A 7,675-nucleotide genomic window follows, 5' to 3' on the forward strand; every position below is an offset into this window, starting at 1 on the left:
GAAGAGCAAATGAGTCTCTATGTACTTCTCCTCTGACATCCTCAACCCAGGCATAGAGCCACTAACCACTGACCTGTATGGCATATGGATGTAATAAGTGGATGCACTTCTATGATGATCAGAGACCCCAAGACTCTTGTACCTCGGCCCACACTACTCAGGGCACACCCCAGCCTGCATGGAGTACTCTAATTGTCGCACAAACAGGCATCCGACATGCCATGGTGGGTCCCCCCATCTTCCCAGGGTCCCTCCTAATGCTAATGCTGCTCCCACAAGTCCTCCAGGGACCTGGAGGCCATGTTGGATGTCTTCACTTCTGCTCAGGATATCTCTAAAAGGGTATATGACAGCCCATGAATCAAATCTGCCTTATGGCAGCCTGTGCCTAGGGCTGGAAATATTCTGTCCCTATAACTGCCTCAAATGATGCCCAGTCAGAGGCTTTGCCAAGATCCACACCCAATGCCCAGTTGGCAGCTTTTCCAGAGATCAGTCTGGAGCTTGTGTCCCAGGAGTATCCAGCTATGGGTTCCGCATTTCTGAAAGAAGGAAGGTGAATGAGGTAGAAGAAAGCTCTTTTCGCTCTTGTCAGGAACATTTCTGCCATATGTCCCACACAATACCCAGAGCTACTATCAGGAAGACAGAAATGTGTTAAGGAATGCGGGTCCCCTCTCTCAAATCCTACATTCAAACACTGCTGGGGCTTAGTTATGTCTCCCAGTGGACTTACAAGGAGGTAACTGTTATTGTCCTCATTTAGAACTTTGTTTCAGGCATCCTTGGCTGCCAATGAGACAGTAGTATAGGAGATCAGCTGAGATGGCCCATATGACTCTTACAATACCTTAGCCACTTATGCTTTTCCTTTAATGGAAACTTGCCTCTCTAGGCTCTGTTCGAAGGAGGAACTGGGAATGCTTGGAGCAGACCTGAGCTCCAAGACCTGGTGTTTGGATTACTTTGTTGAATAGTGTTGTTGTAAAAGAACTTCAACAATTGCAAAGCTCCAAAACTGCCATGCTTACTTCATCAAGAATAACCAGTAAGAAACATGGTGTCTCCCTATATTTAGGAGTATGATCTTTGAGCTCTGAGTCCCTGGCATCTGAGGTGGCATTGCAGATGAAGGGTTGACAGCATCTCAGCAGCTGCCTCTAACTATGGGACTGAACTGTCTGGGGAAGTCCACTCCTGGAGGTCAACTCCTCACTGCCTACATCAGTAGCATCTCCACCCACTACAGATTACTTCAGAGCCACTTCCTGGAAGAGTTTGAAGTCAGATGGGTCTGTACCAATGTGTTGATCTTCTGTACTTTCCCTGAATCTGGTTTTACTTCATGGGAATCTGTAAGTCTAAGTCAGCCCCATCTCCTATATTCTCTATGTATAAGTATGTAGCTCACACTTCTCTCTCAGGTGTCATCCCATTTCTATGACAGCTACCCAAGTACTCTCCAATGTCTGTGCCATCCCCTCAGCCAGTCCTGACTTGGATCTCACTACCAGTTCCAGACTCATATCTTGTATAAGATTCTAGACTAAGTTTTATGGCAAGTTGCAGGTTCAGATCTCATGGACAGTTCCAGAGTTAAAACTTAGAAAAGGTTCCAGAGTTTGGACTCATGGAAGAAGATTCTAGAGTCAGAACTCAGAGAAGATTCCAGACTTAGGTCTCATGGAAATTTCTAGTCTCATCTCATGAAAGTTGGCCTTCTAAAGTTGGCCTCATTCTGAATGGCTTCAGAGTCAGAACTCACAGAAAGTTTCAAGCTTAAATCACATTAAAAAATTTAAGACTCAAGACCAGAGAGAGAGATAGCACAGTGGTAGGGTGTTTGCCTTCCACATGGTCGACCCAGGACAGACCTGGCTTCAATTCCCAGCATTCTATATGGTCTTTCGAACCTGCCAGGAGCGATTTCTAAGTGCAGAGCCAGGAGTAACCCCTGAGTGTCACTGGGTGTGGCCCAAAAACAAACAAACAAACAAACAAAATTCAGACCTTCTCGTGGAAGGTCAAGACTTATGGAAAATTCTAGAGTCAGATTTTATGGAAAGTTCTAGAATTGGATCTCATGAACAATTCTGTATTTGGTTCTCATGAAGGGTTCCCACCCATGGCTTTCTGGAAGGATTGTTTGGTCTTTTCAATTTGTGACAGTGTCACTCAATGCTACCTCCCTCTTCAAAGGGGCTTCTTTTTTTGAGTCCTATTTGTGAGGAAGCTCTGTTGTGCCTGTGGAATAAGTCTTGTTTAGGTTTCTGAAATCTAGACCCATGAAGAGCTCATGTCCAGCAGGAAATAGGGAGGCCACACACCACTAGATGTAATTCCTTTAACTTCACAGAGGGCAGATGAGATAAAGCATAACAGTGCACAATAATGGCAGATAAATTCTAGAAACCATAACACTAAAGAAGATGCAGCACAACCTTGTATAGCTCACATGGGCCTTTTTGCTAGCCTGGGATCCCCAGGACTCTTTATGGTTCTCTAGTCCCTGTTGGAGCTCATGACAGTCAAAGAAGGGGGCTGAAGAGCCCCCACAAGACCTAATTCAGCCCCTCTAACCACCCGACCTTCTAAGACACAAAGCCATAGTGCCACTGACCATCTTCTAGTGTACACAGAAACACTGGTACCTAATTGTCAGGCCTCCTGCCCGTGTCTCCAGTCTGACTCCCCTGCAAAACCCAAGTCAGATGATGCCCAGACCCAGGAAGTGGCAAGGTAGGTGCAATCCTACAAGCTGCAATGAGACCTGAGCAGAACAGAAGTCACAGACCAGCTTCTGGCCCCCTTCAGCTGCCTCACACCTCACACAGTGGCAGGATAAGGGATTAGTGTTGGGGCTGTTCCTCTTGGAACCCTAGAAGGCGGAGAGGGGTTCTGAGCTACATACTGATCCTGGAAAAAGACCAGAGGCATTCTCTCTGCAGGCACAGAGAAGAAATGGGCCAGACTCTGACCTCCCCCACTGCTTTGTGAAATGGGTTATGAAGTCTAATCACAGGGCACTGCCCAGATTCAGGGTAACATGTCACTTCAGGAAAAGGACAGGTGGAGATGAGAGCAGAATTCGAGGTGGTGGTGGCACTGAGGACAGAGGTAGAGAGAAGAGTGTGGAACAATCTTTCACTGAATTTGCAGAGATTGGCCCAGCACCTCCATTTCAAAATCTGGACCTCTGGGTGAGAGACTAAATCCAGCATAAACTCATTCTTATTCACCCATTATTCTAGGGCTTGGGGGCTCTGTGATGAGCTACACAGGCTCTAGGGCCCCAGGCCATGATGCTCCAACTGAGGGCAAACCCTTTTTGAGAGAGAAGCTTCTCTCTCTCCCTCCTTTATGTGGAATCAAACCTTCCCAGAATTTCCAGGGTTTCCTCCTTCCCCTAGTCCCTCGTAGGGTGCCACCCACTAACTTTCTTCTCTATTTCTGCCTCCCAGGAGATGCAAATGAGTCTTTTTCCAAAACCACTACTGACAACATTTAGGAAAAATGTCGGACCTCCGTGGCCACCAAAGATCCAGCTAGAGTTGCGATAAATAAATAAACACCACGATGAAAGATTTTATTTCCTTTTAACTGGCCTGCCACACTGGCCTGGCTCCAGGAAATCCAATTCTGCCAGCCTGCGGGAGGGCACCCGCACCCCTCAGATGTGGCTGAGAGATGGGGGTGCCCAGTACCAAGAATCTATTAAAGAGTCATCCTGCCTCCTGACCCAGGAATTTCCATTTAAGGAAACGCTCTCAGGCAATCTAAATATTTGCAAACAGGCAGGAAAAAATTCAGCAGGGTTTTATTCATCATAAGGAAATAAGCTTTCCCTGGAGTGGTGGGATATAAGGGTAAGATCGAAGCCAGAGGAGGGGACATTTGCCAATATGCAGCTTGGTCTTAGAGACCCAGAGTCATTGCAAACCACATAACCTGAAGTATCAGGCAGTGGGCAGTGAGAAGAGTCTGGAAGCACAGACCGGGCCCTTCCCTGGGGCACCACTTCCCACCTGCTCTCTGCTTGGCAGTCCTGTTGTCCAAGGGTCTTCTCAGATCTGCATTGTCCTGTTTTTACCTGCCCCTGACACTTCCCCCCCTAAAATAAGGAAAATTGCTTTCTTACTTGAAATGTTTCAGAAAGAAGAAGGAAGAGAGGAAGAAGGAAAGAAGGAAGGAAGGAAGGAAGGGAGGGAGGGAGGGAGGGAGGAAGGAAGGAAGGAAGGAAGGAAGGAAGGAAGGAAGGAAGGAAGGAAGAGGGAGGGAGAAAGGGATCAAGGGAGAGAGGGAGGGAAGAGGGGGGAGGAAGGGGGAAGAGAGGGTGGGAGTAAGGAAGGAAGGGAAGGAAGGAGGGAGAAAGGAAGGAATAATGAGAAGATAAAAGAGAGGAAGGGAGAAAGAAAGGAGGGAGGAAAGAAGAAAGAGAAGGAGGGAGGAAGGAAGGGAGGGAGGAAGGAAAGAAGGAAGAAAAGGAGGGAAGGGGGAGGGAAGAGGGAGAGGAGAAAGAAGAAAGGAATTCAGGGAGGGAAGAAGAGATAATAAAAGGAAAGGGAGGAAAGGAAGAAAGAAGGGAGAAAAAGATGATGGAATGGAGGGAGGAAGGAAAGAAGGCTGAATAAAGAAGAAAGGCAGGTTGGCAGACATACTTTGCAGCCCACTCCAGCCACGGCCTGGGAATCTCTATAGATTTTGGGTCCCACATATGGTCTCTGTCATTGATGCCTCTTTGGTGCATTTTTAAAAATACCCTTTGTAAACATGTTTTAAAAGTTCCAAACGGAAACACATTCTTAGTTTGGCTGCTGGTACAAAGATCCTGGGGGCTGGAGTTGGCTTCCGGACCAGGCAGGAGCGTTGGGGACTTTCTATAAATAGCCCTTATCAGCCACTTCTTTCCCTTTCTTACACCCCCGCCCTGTAGTCCTGCTTTGGCTTCGGCTGGGCCCAATGGTTGTGCGTGTGGGTCACACATCTGAAGTGGACATAGCAGATACCGGGGACCCCATGTTCCAGGTTCCCTTCCTGCTCTGGACATTGTCTGGAAGTTCAGGGCTGGCGCAGTCCCAGCTAGACTCGGTTTTCTCAGGCAGGCTGTGAAGATGCTGTATCCAGGTTATAAGAAGTGACTTGCAGAATGTCTGTTGGGGCTCAGGATTGGTTCTTTCTCCATTTATCTCCAGTCGAAACTGTGCTTTCTTTATTAACACCAGCTACTCATGTGGATCCATGCCCTGCTACGTCAGCACCTTATCTGTAGGGGAGTCGTGTAGGGGGACTAGGGTAGAGGAATGGGGAATCCTGTCTGTTCCCAGAATTTTTCCATTACCCTAAAGCTTTTATGATGCCAGGTATTAAACCTAGGTCTCAGGCATGTAAAAAGTGCTTTATCACTGAGTCACATCCCTACCTAACCCCCCCAAAGCATAAATGATTGAACCAGACTTGGCCCCATGCAAAATGTGAGCCTCACCCACTGTCCTGTCTGGTGCCCTGTGCTTCTGCTCAATTCTGTCCACTTCAGGGGTTCACCCACACCCCTTCCAGTTCCGTTCCTCTTCTGAGTCCCTCTCTGAGGCTGGAGAGACAATACAGTGAGTGGGACACTTGCCTTGCAAGTGATAGACCCAGGTTCAATCCCCGGCACTGAATCTTACCAGAAGTGATCCCTGAGTACAGAGCCAGGAGTAAGCCCTGAGATCAACTGGGTTGCTCCACTCTCAAAAAATACCCATGTTCTGCTCGAGGATTGCTGCAGCACATTCTTTTTTTTTTTTTTTTTTTTTGCAGAGGCACACCCAGCGACGCTCACTCCTGGCTACCATCTCACGCCACAGAGATTGGTGCACAATACAAAGAATGGAGAACAAGCAGTAATGGCAGGGATGTGGTGAGAAAGGGACTCTTTTTCACTGCTGTGAGAATGCTGTCTAGTCCAACCTTTATGGAAAGCGATATGGAGATTCCTCCAAAACCTGGAAATTGAGCTCCCATACGATCCAGCTATACCACTCCTAGGGATATACCCTAGGAACACAAAAATACAATACAAAATCCCTTCCTCACACCTGTATTCATTGCTACGCTATTTACAATAGCCAGACTCTGGAAACAACCAAGATGCCCTTCAACAGATGAATAGCTAAAGAAACTGTGGTACATATACACAATGGAATATTATGCAGCCATCAGGAGAGATGAAGTCATGAAATTTTCCTATACATGGATGAACATGGAATCTATTATGCTGAGTGAAATAAGTCAGAGGGAGAGAAATAGATGCAGAATAGTCTCACTCATCTATGAGTTTTAAGAAAAATAAAAGACATTTTTGCATTAATTCTCAGAGACAAAAGAGAGGAGGGCTGGAAGGTCCAGCTAATGACATGAAGCTCACCACAAAGAGTGATAAGTGTTGTTAGAGAAATAATTACATTGAGAACTATCCTAAAAATGTGAATGAATGAGGGAAGTAGAAAGCCTGTCTATAGGCAGGGATGGGGTGGGTAGGAGAAAGATTTGGGACATTGGTGATGGGAATCTTGCACAGGTGAAGGGGGGTGTTCTTTACATGACCGAAACCCAACTACAATCATATTTGTAATCGCGGTGTTTAAATAAAGATATTAATTTATAAAACAAAAAAAGAAATAGCTCCTGGCTTGGGGGACCATATGGGACACCAGGGGATCGAACCAAGGACTGTCCTAGGCTAGCGCGGGCAAGGCCTTACAACTTGCGCCACTGCTCTGGCCCCAGATTCATTTTTTTTATTTTAATTATGACAACAAAGATGTAAAGAAGAGGACAGGGTAAAGTTACAGTGAAAGCCCAATCACCCATAAACAGAATTCTCGGTAGTCCCATCGATATCCCAGCCTTGAACTTTCAGCCAAAGAGCATTAATAAAAACAAAACTGAACCCATGTACAATACAATTCCTTGTCCCTCAAATCCCCAGTTGTAGTACATACTATTTCTTAGCAGCACACAATATAATCTAAAGACATTATACTTATGTAGCTCCTTACACATTGAGAGCAAAGTACATTTCTCTAGTTCCATGTACATACAAACTAGTTTAAGTTAACCTCAAAAGTTTTAGTGGCTTGTTTTTCTTAAGAATTAGAGTCAAGGGAACATAATAAAAAATGGTATTAAAGTGGCATTTGTTTGCATAGGCCCATCAAAACATAAGGGACATGGAAAGACAAATTATGGTCTAAATACAAGGAGACCCTAACCCTGAAGTTTCCTGGCACAGGACTGACTCTAGGCTCCAGGCGAATTAGTTTGTCCAATTCGAGTCATCGTCTGTAGTGGCAATACACCTCCATTCCTCACATAGTCTCTGTTGTTGGTATCATACTTCTGTATTAAAGATCCTGGAGTCTGCATACCCCATATTGCAGTCAGGATGGTGCATAGCTTCCTCTCGTTTCACCTCACACTTAAGGGGCACTAGAGAGAACCATGTCCTATAGAGCAGGTCATTGATGTTGTCAAGTCTTCTCAGTGTAAACGGAAGTCTCTTTTTAGGGGGTCGATGTCTGACCCTTGATAGTGTCTTTCCTGGTAGAAGACTGCTTCCAGCTGTTGCTGTAAAAGACCTTGGATGTTTCGTAGATAGCTTGCCTGGTTCCGGCGTGAATGGAGGATGCCCATT

The sequence above is a fragment of the Suncus etruscus genome, chromosome 5, assembly GCF_024139225.1.
Source record: "Suncus etruscus isolate mSunEtr1 chromosome 5, mSunEtr1.pri.cur, whole genome shotgun sequence".
In the NCBI taxonomy this organism is placed as follows: Eukaryota; Metazoa; Chordata; class Mammalia; order Eulipotyphla; family Soricidae; genus Suncus; species Suncus etruscus.